Genomic DNA, 18,154 nt, shown 5'->3' with positions numbered 1-18,154 from the left:
GATATCATTCTCTGATGGGAATAATCATTCATCAAATGTAACCTTACATGGTCCTGAAATATCTCGAAATATTTCAATAGTTAATCTGATATTTCCCTTTATTTTTATATCTGACAAATAGGCTAGGGACCATCTACTCTACTTCTCAGACTTTGACCTAAAATTAAATGAACACACCATCTGATTAACTTGGCTAAATAGCCATGTACTAAATGGACTCGGGTCAGATCAATCAGTTGCTTGCCTGAAGTAACTACTTGTTTAAACAAATTAACCAGTCAATTCTGCCAAAATCTGAGTCTCCTTTCCCTGTCACGGAGGACTACTCACTTCAAGGCAGAGAAGATATAATTAAAACATCTCATCACAACACAGCAAACTGGGTAGAAATGGTGTGAAGTTAATGGAGGGTACACAAGTGGTCTTTTCCTAAAAAGAAGCTTTAAATAGAAAATAAGTCGCCATGCTCATTAGCTATAAAAACAGGCCAGATTCACTGGTCTTCTGTTACTTCATGGCAATTCTGACTTAACTGAGTCTGACAAGGAAAGACACACTGCTCGCCAGGCAACCTCAGAAATGGAGCCCGATGACTCCCGTGCAACCCCCTTCCCTGGAGCATGAGCTGGGCCCACTGATCTGTTTCCAGTGCATGGCACACGGAAAAATGATGGTGACAAAAGGACTGTGGCTTTTGTCTTGAGCTGCCCTCTTACTGGCTTGTTCTGAAGAAAGGCAGCTGCCATGTCACAAACTGCCCCAAGGAGAGGTCCGTGTGTCAAGGAAATGATGCCTCTGGCCGATGGTCAGCAGTCCCTGGGCACTGCCAACTGCCGCGCATGTGGGCTTCGAAGCAGATCCTCCCCACTCAAGCCTGGGGATAAGACCACAGCTCCAGTCCATACCTTGATGGTGGCCTCATGAGGGACCCTCACTAGAGGCACTCAGCTCAGCTGTGCCTGGATTCCTGACTCACAGAAACATGTTTGATGCTTTCAGCCACTAAGTTTTGGGATAATTTGCTATACAGAAATAGATAACTAGCACACATTTCTTCCTTCACTCTTTAGGTAGTGATACAATTAAAAATCACCTTCGAGTATATAGTCGTCTGTGTCTATGATGGTAGACTGCTTAGAATGTCTGCATTCAGTAGTGCCTTTCTAGACTGTAGAAAAGCAAGTACTCATAATTACTAAGAAAAATACTCCAGTATTATATATGGATACACATACTTGTACACGCACGTGCGCGCATGCACACACACACTCACATACACACCCACACAGGTTTAATCTTATCCTTAGGGGCTAGCAGAGCAGTGAGCAGCAAGATCTCAAGAACCCAACTGCCTGGATTCAACACTGACCTCTGATATATAATAGCTATGTTCCACTGGGCTACTTATAAAAATTGTTATGCCTCAGTTTCCTCATCAGTAAAATAAGTAATAGTACCCATCTCACGGTGTATTGTGAGAATTAAACAAAATAAACAAACTTAGTGTCCTTATAATGTACTGGCATATGGTAAGCAGTATGTAGGTATTACTTGCTTATATTGGAAAAAGAAATCCTAAAGAGTTTGTGTTAATAATCTGTTGAACCTTAGAAGTTTTACCCAAAATTTTTTGGATAAATTTGCAGAGCTCGAATATGCAGGGTTAGAGTAACAAAATAATTCTTAAAGACTAACAGTTAACACCAATGCACAATACAATATTTTGGAGCTAAACATATTTTTGTTTTTATCATGAAGTATAAGGTAAAATTGTAATGGATGCTAAGTCTTTTATTTCAAATTTCCTCCTTCTAATTATTTCAGGGTAAAGACCCCCAGTATGCAAATCCCAGGAAGCATCTATTTCTTTCTTCATGCTATTCTTCTCTTTTGGAAGCAAATCCCAGGTTGACACTCATCTCTTCAAACAAGCTTTCAAAACAGCCATTTTAATTATAACATCTGTCTGAATTCTAGAATTGAGACTACATAACTAATCACATATAATTAGGCTTTTAAGGTAATTTTGAACATCCTGCCCTCACACAAAAATATTCAATACTTTGCCCCTTCCCCAAATAAAAAGGCAAAGAATCACAAAAAAGACTAGGCAGTCTTTATGATCGGTAAAATATTCAGACCAACAATTTCAAAGCAACTTGCAACAGCTTAAAAAGATTTTTTCAAACCCCCTGCCACGTTTGAACAAAAGCATCTTCACAGCCAAGAGCTTATGGGTAGAACTCTTTTGAGGTGAGTGGGCAAACTTGCAAACTATTTAGTATCTTCAGAAATGGGATGGCAAACAAAAACTCAGGGAATTTCGTTCCCTTGCTTTCCCACCCAGTTCGAACGATGTGCTCTACTGCAAACGGCAGTGCTTTTTGTCCCTGTCCAGCAGGCACAGCCTGCTTTTTCGGCCTGGATTTTCCACTAGCTCATGAAAACACCACACTCATTCCCCACCCCCTGCTTTAAAAAAGAACATTAGTCTTGTTATATGTTAATTTTATCTCAATGAAGCTGGGAAAGGAAAGAATGCGATTCTTCTCTTTTAGAAGCCTCCTTTCATTTCCAACTTTCCCAGCCTCAATCTGTCCCATGCCATCCATTCGCCCAGATAAAATCGAGACACATCCATCTCTAGATAGCACTTATCTCATGTTAGGGACATGCTCTAGAGTCCAGTTACCCATGTATAATTCCTGAATTTGCAGCCAGCCGTGCATTTTGGGACTGTATCTTAACATTTCTTTGCCTCGGTTTCTTCATCTGTAAAATGGGGTTAATAACAGTACCAACCATGCAAAGCTATTATGAGAACCAAGATTACAATATGTACAGACCACTTAGCATTGCGCCTGGCACAAAGCAGGGACCTGGAAGACATTAATATTTAATTTTATTGCCATCAGTATTATCATTGCTGCTACTGTTAATATTCTATGCCTTTTGATTCTCCTATCTCTTGCATTCAAGGGAACAAAGTTCTCCCCTGCTTTTTCTACTAAGACCTGGGTTGATATGGTGGAGAGGAGACAGCATAGTTAAACCATTACCTTGGATGAAACTTGGTGCCCAAGGATGTTGCTAGATTTTCGTGTAAAATAGAGCATTGTTGCTAAACTTAGGACATCTGAATGAAACCGCTTTCTATTTTGCAAATGCGAAGGACAAAAAGCTTAGAACTTACATTTTTGTAAAAATTATATTTTATTATCTTGTAACATTTCAATGGGAAACTCACTAATTATTTCATCAAACTGGTCATGCAAGTCAAAATGTTAATCCCACAAACACATTCACAAGTGCATTTAAACACACACGCACATGCACACATACGCAGGCTTCTACCCTAATAACGAGATCAGATATTTTTGTTGTGCATTCTAAACTTGTCTAAAACTTGCCCCTGAGATTCTTCTCCTATTGAAACCATCTGTTCAGTAATGGACAATATTCTTTCCTCTAAAACCACATCCCTCGCGTAAATGACCCAGAGACTACAGTCTAGGAAGAGCCATTGCCCTCCATCTGACGGTGGTGCTGTTGGCAGCCCGACTCCCCACTCCACTCGTGCAGCCTCGTTCTGCACAGTGCCTCTGCACGGGAGGAGGCCCGTCCTGTGCTCTGCCACTGACACACCGTGGCCACGTCTGGCCCGCTCATCCTGCTCATCTTGTCATTTTGAAGACAGAGAAAACAGGATGGAAATGAGGCTTCCTGAAATCGATGTGACAGCACTCTGACTCCCCTATAAAAACACTGCCGTTTTAAACTTTAGAGAGTTCGGCAGTTAGACAGAGATGTGAATCTTGTCATTATTATTATTATTTTTTTTTAAGGCAAAAATAACAAAGAGAAGAAAGAGAGGACGAATGAGAATGGCACTGCAAATGAGAAAATTGAAGGCTGGGAAATCCTCACCAGATACATTCTTGAGAACAGTTTATTGAATATGTAAGAAGGCGTTTTGCATCTTAACAGTTTCCTGGGTGAAAGGAAAGGCTAGCTCTTAACTTTAATCCAATGTGCTTAATAAAGCGATCATTCTTTTGATCTTCAATTTTATTATTCAGAAGTACATGTGTTCCTTCTTCCTAATATCACTGTGAGGCTACTTTAAACTCAGCATATTTACCACATATTCTATTTACGTGCGTATGTGCAAATCATATCAATTCTAATTTGAATTGCTAAAATATTTTTTTGACAAATCTGTAAAAATCATGATGCTTCAGGGTACAGAAAAATGACCCCCTCCTGAGGAAAAAAAAAAAACCTTTGAAAGAAAGCCAGAGACAACACTTAATATTAATCTTGTTTCTGACTAAATTTACCATAGAGACTTTCTACAAATTCATTTTTGTTGCTTGTGTTCAAGTGGAAATCAAATATTATAGATACAATGAAAGCTCTTGGCTACCCTCAAAGTAATAAGTTTGCAATACAGTGTTCACAGGGGAATCTTTGAATGCTTTGAAGTGTTTATTTTCTTATGCCTGCAAAATAATTATATCTGTGGTTATAATATAAATGAATCTTCTTCAGATGTAACTGGTATGGGTTTTAGTAAGTATTACACTTTGGAAATCTGCTATTCAAAGAGTTGAATGTATTCGAGCTGTTTCCACTCAACTTGACAATCCCGAAACATAAAGGATCACCCATTTCTCATTAACACTATTGCAAATGTGCCTGGAAATAAGCATTTGAAAATACAAGATCCCAACACTGACAGACCTAAATAAAATGGTGAATTTTAGGTACTGTCAGATGTAGAATAGGAAAAAATGACCAGGAATTTTATCCAGTTCAAACTTAGTAGAAGAGAAAATTATGTAGTTATAGTTAGTAATAACTATAGCTTAGTTTAGGTACTTTGCAGTTTGGATAGTGAGTTCTGACATTTTTTTTGTAATTCTCATCAAGTTTGTTACTCTACCCAAGACTCTCTAATTATAGAATATAAGCAATAATGGCAAATAAAGGAAGCTGTTTTATAATTTCCACTTCCAAAGGAAAATCCTGGGGGAAATACTATTCATTTTAGGGTATTAAAAGAAAAAAAAATACAGGTCTGTCTAGTAAGAGAAAAGCTGGGTTAAAAGAAAGGGCACAAAAAATGCTTCACATCATTAACTACCAGAGAAATGCAAATCAAAGCCAGAGTGAGATGAATGCCACTTCATACCCATTGGGATAGGTACAAACGACAAGACAGATAAGTTGTGGCAAAGATATGGAAAAGTTGGAAGCCTCACACACTACTGGTGGGAATTTAAATGGAACAGCAACTTTGGAAAAAATGCTGGCAGTTCCTTAAAAGGCTGAATTCCACTCTTAGGTTCCTACCCAGGAAAAACAAAACACACATTCACACAATAACTGATGCACAAATAGTCATAGTAGTATTATTTATAATAACCAAAAAAGTGAAAACCACCAAGATGTCCACGATGGGAAAAATGGTAAACAAAATGAGGTTTATATCCATACAGCAGAATGATGTTTGGCAATCGAAAGAAATGAAGTACCGATACATGCTACAACTTGATGAACTTTGAAAACATTTTAAGTGAAAGAAGCTAATCACAACATACAATGTATTATATGATTCGATTTCTATAAAATGTCCAGAGTAGGCAAATCCACAGAGACAGAGAGTAGATTAGTGGTTACCTGGTGCTAGGGGGTGGAGAAGATGGTGTCTGACTGCTAATAGATACGTGATAAAAATCTTCTCGAATCAGATTGTGGTGGTGGTCGTATAACTCTGAAATCATACTAAAAAACATTGACACATATACTGTAAAAGAGTGAATTTTATGGTATGAATTACATTTCAATAAAGTTGTTTTTAAAAGAAGAGCATAAGAGAGAGGTCAGGAACTTTGATTTGGGTATCAGCTTTGCATGTTCTTGAATAAGTCCCTTAGCCTCTAAGTCTCATTTTCCCCTTGGTGTTGCAAAAACTAAAACAAAAACAAACAAAAAACAAAAATAGACATACTATGTGAGATGATATCCTTTAGTTGCTCCAAGCAATGTCTTTCTAAATATTTACAGTGTACCTATTATGTGGCCCATGCAATATGTGAGAAATGCAATGAAAATGTCTTCAAAATAGGATAGCAAGGTTATAAAAATGAGTTGTAGAGGCAGGGTGAAAAGAAACAAGATAATGTGAAAAATAAATAGGTCCTGAAACATATGGTGATGATTATAAAAGAAGTAGACATTCAAAGAAATTCTAGATAGATGTGGATCTGAGGCCATTGGCTTGCTGCTTGGTAAAGATTTTGATGAGTGAGAAGAAGTGAGGAAGATACTCAGAACAGACAAGAGCATAATCAAGGCCTAGAGGCAGAAACTTGCATCACATACAGAACATATATGTACATATGGAAGCATGTATGTCCATGAGGCAGGTGGCCTACTGTAGAGCTCAAGGGAATAAATGGTGGAAGATGAGGAGGTGAAATGGTGGGACAAACCACGAAGGGTCTACAAAGATGAGTCCAGTCTCTTTAACAGAGAAACCCGGAAGAATGAGGGCATCACCATCAAAAAAGGGGAAGGGATTAAGAAGTACAAATTGGTCGTTACAAAATAGTCACAGGGATGTACAGTATAGCACAGGGAATATAGTCAATAATGTTATGATAACTATGTATGGTGTCAGATGGGTACTAGATTTATTGATGTTATCACTTTGTGAGTTATATGAATGTCTAATCACTACGTTGCACCCCTGAAAGTGATATAATATTGTATGCCAACTATAATTAAATTTAAAAAGTATTTAATAAAAATGGATTCTTGGGAATAGGAGCCAATTTTGCACAGAAGACCTTTGGCTCCGGGTATAACGTGATGTGTAAGCCTCTGAAAATCTTGGGTAAGAGACCAGAAGTGAGGATATCTATTAAGAGCTATCAACATCTGACCGTGACATATTTTTAGTGATAAATTTGTTTCTGAAACTATACAACATGGAGCATTTTACTCACCTCCCATTACTACTGGAAGGTCAATAAAAGTAGAAAGTTTAAACTTGAGTAGGCTAAGACTCGAAATAAGAGGCTATGGGCAGTCAGGGAGAGAAAAACAAAAATGGTCTCTAGATTCTCCAAACATTATCCTCTCTAACAGAAGAAACTTCTTTTGCTGCCAATCCTCACATCTACTCAGAATCTGATAATGATCAGTCTGCAACTTTCTAGGTTTCTTTCTTGCCTAGAGTATTTCTACAACACAGTGCACTCTTAGGTCTGAAATTCATCACTCAGAAATTATTTATGACATGCAAAAATTCACCTTTCCCCCTCTAATTTCTCACTGGCTGTCACTTCTATTAGTAATATTGAGCCAGGTTATAGCTCAGAAACCTTACTGCTAATGAAGCCGAGGACTCAGGTTCTCATTAGTGAGCATTTGGTACAGAAAAGAAAATAAAAACACACTATTTTTCCTAGGCTAAATCCATAATACCATCCAGCTGCTTCTGGCATGACATGTGTTTAGCTTAGGATGGATCCAAGCTCCTACCAGCAAAAGTGTAAACTTACTTTCACGATTCACTTCTGGGCACATATTGAGCATTATATGAATAGAAAACACTCAACAAACTCTTTCTGAATGAAGATATAATCCTGCTTAAGTAAGAATTCTGAAACAGTAAGATTTTTTTCCCTCTAAATATTACACAATAGTTCTCGAGAATCTTCTTTGAGAGTAGCTGTCATTTCTTTTTCAGGATATGAAAGATGTTCCTATCACATTACCTGACTTCATGGCATATTGCTCTGTCCATGCTGATTTTTTCATCCTTAGTCTGTTCAGTAAAAAATGATGAGAATCACTGAGCTATAGGGAGAGCCATCTGACAATTACTTTATAATGAGCTAAGTACTGAGCAGCAGGTCTAACTTCTGCCGAACCTGAAAGGCTGATAGCAGCTTTCCCAAATTTAGAAGAGAGTCAGAGGTGCCGTTGACTCTACCTGTGAGATAATGGGAGAGGGCTGTTAATTACAGCTAAATTCTAAGCCATGGACACCTATGGGGGTTGCCTCATAGGTACCGCTAGGAAGTGTTCATTTATTAATGTCACTTCCCAAAATTCTTTGAGAAGGAGTTTCATCGTAAAAGGAATTTTTTGAAATATTAGGACAATGTTAAAGAGGCTTTGCCACCGTAAGATTACTCAGAATGTTTCCTATGTTGATGGGACTTATGAATTTTAAGAGGAAAATCAAGGAAATAGCATTTCTCAAATACATTTAGCCCCTCTTCAAGTATATATTTGTGAATCATTATATTCCACTTAAAATCAGAGAATGTGCCTGATAGAAAGTTTACATCATTGTCTCCTCTCTCTTAAATAAATAAACATTTTAAAACTTCCTAATAATTGAGAAGGACAAAATATCAGTAGGACCAGAGTTCATTATAAAATTATTAAGATATTAAAAATATCTTAAAAGTATAAAAATAGAAAAAGTAGCATTGTAAAGCTAATAATAAGGTATCTAATCCAGCAAATAGGTGGTTGCCTTGTATTTTAAAGATTATTAAACTAAATAAAAACTATATTACACATATCTAGTACAAAGTTTCCTTGTCCTTACATCTAAAGATTTTTGAAGCACATACTGGGTGCTTTATCATTATTATTTTAAATTTGGTATTAATAATTTGGTATTGACAATCCTTTTAATCCTCTTACCTAATTCTGTTACTAAAGTCAACTTAATTAAAGCCTTTTAAAATCAACATGTCTTAAAATTTCAATTTTCCATAAATAATGTACAAATGGTTATGCTAGCAAGATATAAAAATACATTTTAAGATTATGCATTCTATGTAATATTAAACTCATTCAGATAACAGAGATAAATTTTCTATAATGTACAGATATTCATGTTAATTTTGCCAGAATGGCCAGAGTTGATCCCCCCACACACCCACCCAGTTCTCAGTGGAAATTTTTATTTCTAGAGCTTATCAATGAAAGGCCAAGAAATTCACAAATATGCATTTGTATTCTTAAAAGCTTTTTAAAAAATCACCTTGTAATATTTGTAATCTTTTGTTTAAATAAATAATTCTTCTCATTTTATGGAAATACCATGAAATTCATTCTAAGCAGAAATAGAGTTGAATATTTCAGAGAAATTAAATTATTGGCCTCCTGGAGATAACTGCAACTATTTGTCATTTTGAATCTACCTTTAAAATTCAGAACAACTGGTAAACCTCTGAATAGGGATTAAGGAAGAATGTCTTTAAAGCCAAGTGTTTTTATTGAAATTTTAGAATTTATCATTGTTTTTCATTATATAAACATAAAAAGACTATATTAAATTATGGAACCCCTTGAGTTGTATTATCTCTCTGGGGAGCCATACTCAGAACACTTTTAGAATGTGTACATGAAAACTGAACACACATTATCTCTTCTGAAAGTATTATAAAGTGTTTAGAGTAGGACAGGCTTTTAGATTTAAATGTCTGGCCAGGAAGACACAGGTAAAGAATTATACAAAACTCACTCTATTTAAACACAATGTTGAAAGATAGAAATTTTGTGAGGGTGTCATATAACACCACGGAATGGACTCTTATGTACCAGAATTTGCAGAAAAGGGGGCTTGGTCTATAGACTGTACAGACTATTGTTTTATTTCAGGTTCTCATAAAGAAGAGGGGGAAAAAACGAGTTATGAGGTTTCTGCACTGAAATAGAGGCAGGTATGGTGGTCTGGGCACGTGCATTTTAAAAAAGCATCACACCACTGATTAAGAACATCCTGGAGAAAAGGGAAGAGCCCAGGGTTAGCCAGGGTCTCCACTTTGAAAAACTCGGATTTACTTGAACTGGATTAGACACTGAATTTACCTTTTAATGGTGATTCAGATGCTGGTGGCTTTTGAATTTCTCTTTCTTAGGGACGTTAGCTAAGGAAGTCCAGTACAACTTGGGAACAATGCCATCCCAGAGACAGGCCCCACTTAGTTTGGGGTGCCATAGTGGCTTAAATGATAAAGATTTATTTCTCACAGTTCTAAAGTATGGAAGAGTAAAATCCAGGTGTCTTACAGTTGGGTTCTGGTGAGAGCTCTCCTAAAGGCTGAACACTGCCAACTTTCCTTGTATCCTCATTTGGCAGTGAGCAGATAGGGGAAGCAGGCTCACTCCTGATTTTTATAAGGGCGCTAATCTTATACATGAGGACTTCCCACTTCACTTAATCCTAATTACTTCCTTTCTTACATTCCTATCTCCTAATACCATCAGATCAGAAGGATAGGGTTTCAACATATGAATGAGGGGCACAAACATTCAGTCTGTAATGCTTACGGATTGCTACTGTAGTGATGGGTAAATCTGAGTCCATTGTAGTCTCTCAAATTCGTTGACTGGGTTCTCTATCTCCAGAAGGAAATGTTAATCCTTCCAGAGCAGAGTCACAGCAGCTTTGAGTGAACTCTTTTGCTTGTCTCTTAGATGACTATCTTTTTACGCTCAGGGTAAGGATATTTGCTTGATAAAAGAAATAAATCTGTTTGCATTCCTCACACTAAATAATCATTCCTTCTGATAACGAGGAAACCCTGGAAAGATCCCTTTTTTCATTAGCTTTTAAAACTGCCCGGTTTGACTCCTAATTCTTATATGATTCTTTATGCTAATATGTTTGAAGGATTTCATCTAATCAGGCATTGTTTAGACACCTGCCATCAAACACTGATTCCTATATATCCATCTCCCTGTCTCAGAAGAAGCATCAGGTCTTAACTCATTAGTCATGTAGAATAGCATTGGGTGGACGAGTAGGGAAGGGAGGAATGATTTCTTATATGAAGGTAAATAAAAATATGGATTTATAATTAGCTTCAACTTAAATCCTTAAGTCTGAGTGAGAGGTTTCTCAGTCTGAGAAATTCGATCTACTTTTTTTTTTCTTTTTTTCTGACAACTTCCACTGAACTGGCTTTGAGAAAGCTCATGATCCTTTCTCATTAAAATAACAATAATACAGTATGATCGACATGATGGTTAATTAGCTAATTTCCTCAGCAAACTTGTCAGCTCCCTTAGGGAGGGCAATATCAATACACAGTATTGCTATAATGAGACCACACTTGTCTATACCTTATTTGAGGCAATATGTCACTGGGTCTGGAGTCAGACACTCCTGACTGAAGGTAACATTCAGTATCATCTCTAATTTAAATCCTGATTCTGATATCTAAAATATGAGTTGCCTTGGACAAATTCTTTAATCTTGCTCTGTTTCTTCATCTGTTAAATGGAGATATTAACAATTGGTACCTCATAGGGTTTTTTGAGAATGGAGTAAAATAATACATAAAAAGTGCTTTTTTCCCCATATCTATTTACCTATCCATATATTATATTCTGTACATAGTGATATTTTCAATTAATAGAGAAAAATTAAACACGAATAAAATGAGTAGTGGACCAGACAACTGATTAAGAGTCAGGAAATTTAAGTGCTCATCCTATTACTATCAGTAGCTAAATATTCTGTCCTCTAGTTTCATCTCAATTTGAGAAAGCAAAAGACAATATTGGCTGGAATAAAAAAAAAAATACCATACAAATGCAAACTATCATCATAAATTGAGGTTTTAAAATATAAGATTTCTTTCCAAAACGCTTAGCTAACCAAATTTAGAGCTTAATTGGCTCTTCTGTATTTCTCCGCCCACAAATGGATGATGGATAAGCCAACCTCCTGAACTCAGTGATCATGCCTTCTACTTCCCTTTCGATCTTGCCCAGCATCTCTCCTACTTCTGGAAACACACCTGGTGGTAGAGCATCCCTCATTGGTCCTGGTGCTTGGCTCAGCAATATTACATTTTCTTCTCATAGAACTTTTGAATCCTTTAAGCTTGCATTGATTAGTTGACCTAGATGCCTTTAAATTGCCTCTTTGGGATACAAAAAATATGTATTGTGTGAGAAATAAATTTTACATTTAAGATGATTTTGTGAAACCCAATTTTTCCACAGTTATTTTTTTTGTGTCTGTGAAGATACTAGCATACAAAAAAACAAATCACCTGAACCCCTAGAGTGATGAAGTCTCAGTCTTTCCTTGGTGACATTTTTTCTTCTTTTCTTAACCCTTTATTTTTATCATGTTCTAATACTTTTATTTCTATTTCCACTTTATTCTGTCTATTGTAGATCATCTCAAATCCTATGCAGCATATAAACACTTGCAAAAATACATAAATACACAAATGATATAGCATCTGAAGACATTTCTTGCAAAAAAACATAGGTGAAATAGAGTGAGGAAGGATCTGGAGCAGCATGTTTGATGTATATAATTAGGTAAAATCATTTGGTTTAAACCTAAACTTTTTCTTGGCTCCAATTTTGGTTGTTTTCGTGGGACAATATATTCACCAACAGAATATTAGAATTCTATAGTGGTAATCACATATATTTATTCATATATAACCATCAGCTCTTAGTACAGAGGTCATTTTCCTATAGAATTCTGCCTTCTTGTGTGCTTAATTTTTTTTTTTTAAACAAAATAAAAGACTTTTCAAAGAGATTTTTATCATTTGCTTTATCTGTGGTATCAGAATAGGGGTATGACTACCTCTTTGGCAGGGTAAAAGTATATGTTCCCTGTCGAAGATATAGATCAAGCCAGAGAACACCTTCCTGGGATTGTCCTAGACCAGCCCAGTGGGATGAGCTAACAAAACCTCAGCAGGGAGAGGTATGTGGCAACTGCTTGGAGAAAGACAGTATTGTGGAATGTCCTGAGGTGGAGGAAGGATATTGTAGTAATAACTACAGAATATGCTTTTATTACCCACTTCAGTGTACTGTAGGTGACAAATTATAGATGATGCTGGGATGTGGTGCTTCATCAATGAACTCATCTCCTTAATGATTAATGACATAGAGCATCTGTTCTTGTTGTTATTGGACATTCTTAAATATATTTGATGAAATGTCTGCCTATACAGAGATATATAATGCCATATGTAATACCATATGTTGATAATACCATATGTAACTTAAAAAAATTCTTTAAAGAAAACAATATATGTGATTTTAGAGAAAATCTATACTTTTTCTAGATAAGAAGATTAGGATTAGATAAAGTATAGGAAGATTTCATTGGGGCTGGGATTTGTGTAAGAGGTATGCATTTGACAAGTTTTTGATTATTTAGTACATCAATTCAGGAATCATATTCATATTACTGTTACTTATGTCTATAGAACATAATACAATGCTCATTTCTATTTAAATGAAATAATCCTAGTTAAAAGATGCAGAAACACACAAAAAATAATGCGAAATAGGAAAGAAGGCACACTAAAAATAAAAGGCAGAGGTTTTATGTGGTGGGATAAAGCTGTTTACAGTAAATCTTACTATGTCAGGCTAAATCAGGCTGTTTGTAGGCAACAGAGAACATTGATGAAGAATTTTCAAGCAAAGGATTGATATAATCATGGAGATACTTTAGCCATATTAGTCAGAAAGCAGGAAGAAGGGGGATGAAGTCTCATAAAAAAAAGATTAGTGATAGGACTGGAGACAACTATATAAGAGACCAAGGAGTCCCCAAAGGGATAAAGGGAAAGGAGATGTAAGAAGATGGGTAGGATAAGAAGCCAAAAGAAGAGATGCATTCCAGGAAAAGGGACTGATATGCAAGATGAGCTCAACAACTAAGAAAGAACAACACAGGAGTCGAGGATGCCCTTAAAAATAGGTTCAGGAAAACGACACAGCAGTAGCCAGATGGCAGACGCCTATCAAAAACCCAATTAAACTGTGAGGAGTTAAAGGAAGTAGAAACACTGAGTACAGATAACACTTTAAAAAGCATTGCCAAGGACAGAGACCGAGAGATTAAGACATCTTTCTGTTAAAATGGCAGAATGTTGATTATAGTCAAATACAAATGAGAAGGCCATCAAAGGAGAGGTAGTAAACACAAGAGACAGATGATCATCAGAGCGAGGCCCCTGAGGGAGCTGAAGGCCATGGAACACCTGCAGAGGGATGGACGCTAAAAAAAAATGTGTCTCCTGGAGGGAGAAGAGAACAGGGACAACACTGACTAACCTGTAGGTCTGAGAGCTGGGCAGAAAGCAGGCCAGGTCAGAAGGAATCGGTACAGAGGGATCTGAGGTGCAGCAAGGAGAGTTGGACCAGTTAAATAGCGGACTGCCAAGTTACCTGCCCCAAGACAGAACTACTATTTAATAGTAGAGTTGCAATTCTAACCATCAGCTCTTCAGGAAAAAGCCATTTGTTTCATAGCATTCTGCATTCATTATTTACTTTTAATTTGTTTTAAATTGTTGTAAATTCAAAATGGAAGGGGTTTTGTTTTTTTTTGTTTTGTTTTGGTTTTTTTTGTTTGTTTTTTACAGGAAAGCATTATTATTTTGTGGAAAACAGTATGTATATGGTGAATCTTTAACCATTAAGGAAAGAAGCCACTTAATTTGATCCCTCAATTTTACACAGCAAAAACTTCTTGAGGGAAGTTCAACTTCACCCCCACTTAGATAGGCAGGCAGGTAGGTAGGTAGGTAGGTAGGTAGGTAGATTGGTAGGTAGGTAGGTAGGTAGGTAGGTATGTAGATAGATAGATAGATAGATAGATAGATAGATAGATAGATAGATAGATAGATAGATATACAAAATAATTCTCTCTTAAAGACAAAATTCCATCATGAGTCTAATTTTTAAATCAATTAATGGCCTCTCAACACCATAGATTTGTACTGCAGACCTCTGTGAGGAGATTTATTTTCAAATTATCTGTTTCTAGCTTCTATCAAAAACCCAATTAAACTCTGAGTATTCTATGATGGAAAATATAATTTGATTTAATGTCTATAAAAATCTGATCATAAAAGAGTAACATATCTGGAAGGTATGATTTTTAGCTCCCTTATCAATGTCATCCAAGATTTACAATCAATTATGATGTCATTACCTTTACTGAAAATTGATATAACTATATAACCACATGACTGTATTTTTGGTAAAGATCTACTCAGAAAGAATCTAGCCGCATAATTAATTCTTAAAATTTGGCACTTCAGAAAAGCATTTCTTTCATCTGTCATGCTTTTTATCACAGCATACATAAGGGAAAGTAGGCAATTCACTTTGTTTACTTTTTGCTTATGTAGTAAGAAACTTAGAGTCAAATGTGGTGCAATAAACAAGTAATGAACTCTTTTCCATATTGCCAGAACAATGATCTCTACTTTATCATCATTAATTGCACGTACATTTTTATCCTTATTTTCTTCATGAAATAGATTCCAAGTATTCTAAACTTATATACATAGCCCTTGATTTGCCATAAGAAGTTAACTATGAAAATGTCAAAAACCAGTGACTTGATGTAACCTTCTATCGACATTTGGTTTGAGACTATTCTCAGAATGGTACCCACCCAGGTTACTTTAGGATATAATATACATATTGACAATTTACTTTTCTTGGTTAAAAGCTTATTATAATAATTGTTTGAATAAAAGAAAAACATGTTTGATTTTATGAAATGATATGAGAATAGAAATTTAATAAATTAATGGCACAAACTGTCAACATCCCTAAAACTCCTTAAAAACTACAGCAATCCACACTATCTAGTCATACCAGGCTTGATCCAGCTGTCGTAAAGCAAGTGAAACTCAGCAGGAAACCAGTGAAATCACTGTGCTGAATTTTGTGTGAAAGGAATACAAACCATCTCCTGAAGGTACCAAATGGAAGCAGGAACAGTTATCCTGATTTCCTACCCACAGAGGGCAAAACAGGAACTTTCATGCAATGACATTATTTGTTTTGAACTGCCAAGAAATACCTCCCTTTAAAACATACTTAGTTGCCAATTTTTATTGACGTACTCAAGTATTTGCCTGTATTTTTTATTTTGTGGTCATACCTAGAAAAAAAGGATATTCCTTATCCCTGCTGGGCAGTGAACGGGGAACTTTATTTTATTCTTTTAAAGTCAGCATCTAATTTTTCTAATTGACCAGGAATTTTGTATCTGGATGGTGTTTTTGATATCGAGTGTTAACAACCTTACTCAGACTGGCATAGACTATAAGGAGTTTAACTGGCTCACAGAACTGGAAGAGCAGAGGTAGGACAGAGGGACTTCACACTTAACAGGATGCCAGCTCTGGCTTTGTTTCTTGGCTATCTTCCAGGCTTGATTTTCTTCCATGGAGAAACTTTGTCCTCAGTGTAGCTTCCTTCATGGTCACAGATTAGGTGTCATCAGCCAGCAATGAGGACAACATTTTCTTTTCTTTTCTTTTTCTTTCTTTCTTTTCTTTCTTTTCTTTCTTTCTTTCGGGTTGGAGGGAGGGAGGGAGGGGAGTGAGGGAGGGGAGGGAGGGGGGTAGGGAGGGGGGGAGGTGGAGGGCGTAGGGAGGGAGGGAGGGAGGGATAGGGAGGGGTGGGGCGTAAGGGATTGAAGAGAGTGAGAGAGAGCTATGCGCTCTAGCATACTGCACATAACATCACTCAAAGTCATCCCTCCTTCTCACTTCCTCCTTCCTTCCTTCCTTCCTTCCTTCCTTCCTTCCTTCCTTCCTTCCTTCCTTCCTTTCTTCTTCTTTTTTTTTTTTTTATCAATTCCAGAGTAAGAAAGGGAAAGTGGTTTCTCATTGCTCCCTTCTAAGAACAAGGAAAAACTTTCTTCAGACCCCCTAGTAATTCTTTCTTCATGTATCATTGATTAGAATTTGTTCACAGTTCCATTCTGGATATAATCATTGATAAGGGTGTAGGATTATCAAAATTGTCACAGACTAATAGAGAACCATCTCTGAAACTTGTGTTGGGATTAACCATCTCCTAAATTACATGGAAAGTGTTAGAGAGAGAAGGATATGCAATCAAAATCAAGGTACTGTTAGGACAGACAAATATTGGGATAAATACTGGTCCACAAACAATAATTAATATGTATTTATCCTATATTTATGGAGCACCAAACATCAACCCATTTATTCATTTAGTAAATGTTTACTGAGCATCTATTGTGTTCCTGGCTCTCTCTACTAAGCTAAGGGATACAAAGAGATCATCAACAGAACAGTGAATCGGTTGATGTGTGTGGCTGAAAGGCCACTGGATTTGAGAAATTCATGAAATTATTAAACTAGAGTATTGAATAGGATGTCCACATGGATATTAATGCATTCAGGTTTAGGACTAAAAGGTAGGAAAAGAATTCTTTGATTGTGTTAAAAATAAAAGGAGAATGTTTTGAAGTTCAACAAACCTTAAATGAAGCCAAACCAAGTGTGACTAATTCCCAAGCAAGATAGTCTCAAGAGCTAGTTTCCATTAAATAGTTGGGCAAATGGCTTCAAACAATAAAAATTTTAAAAAATTATAGCTTATAAAATGATTTTGTTTAACCTAATAGCTACATCAAACCAACGTTGATCTTCATATCTTTTATATGACCCCCCCAACTCAAACAAACAAAAAAAACTCCCCCAAAGTGCCAGTGTCCATATTACTATTTTTCCCTTTAGTTATCTAAGTCAACATTATGCTAGACAGTTTCCTGTGTTCTTTCACATGTTAGATCAAAGTAAACAAGCAGATGAATTTAATGTCAGCTTGTAAAAATACTCTTTACTATTTATAGGCACACAAAATTTTCCTGGAAATAGACATATGTGCACCAAAAATTTACAACTTTTCTTTAAAATATCTTTCCTTTCCTCTTCTCGCAGGCCACCATTTTAGATACATGGGAAGCCCAGATGGTATTAATTATCACACTGTTATTTCTTCCTTGACACTCAGAAAAGATCACTTTTCTCAGCTTCCCTTGTAGTCAGATTGAAGGCCATTCGACTACATTTTAGTCTATGGAATATGGGCAGAAGAGATAGCTATTTCCATATCCGCTTCCTAAAAATAACCTGTGCCACTTCTAATTTTCGTGGAAGCTAACATTTGCCTGATCCAAGCTCAATCTCTCTTTATAGCTCCATGACCCATAATGCTCCATCATGTAGTCCTTACTTTGGTAAAGGGAAGTGCTTTCTTTTTGTTGAGCCTTCCCAGACTCTCATTTCTG

The 18,154-nt window shown here is 36.4% G+C and overlaps 1 protein-coding gene across 3 annotated transcripts in view; it reads right to left on the bottom strand.

Annotated features, from left to right (window-relative positions):
• The window catches only part of DCC (DCC netrin 1 receptor), a 1,187,310-nt gene that overhangs the window by 201,995 nt on the left and 967,161 nt on the right, over window positions 1–18,154 (bottom strand). The gene's annotated exons all lie outside the window — the stretch shown is intronic.

This window comes from Rousettus aegyptiacus, unplaced genomic scaffold (assembly GCF_014176215.1).
Source record: "Rousettus aegyptiacus isolate mRouAeg1 unplaced genomic scaffold, mRouAeg1.p scaffold_m13_p_12, whole genome shotgun sequence".
Classification (NCBI taxonomy): Eukaryota; Metazoa; Chordata; class Mammalia; order Chiroptera; family Pteropodidae; genus Rousettus; species Rousettus aegyptiacus.
Note: the sequence above shows the minus strand (reverse complement) of the source record. Positions and strands in the feature narration are given on the sequence as shown.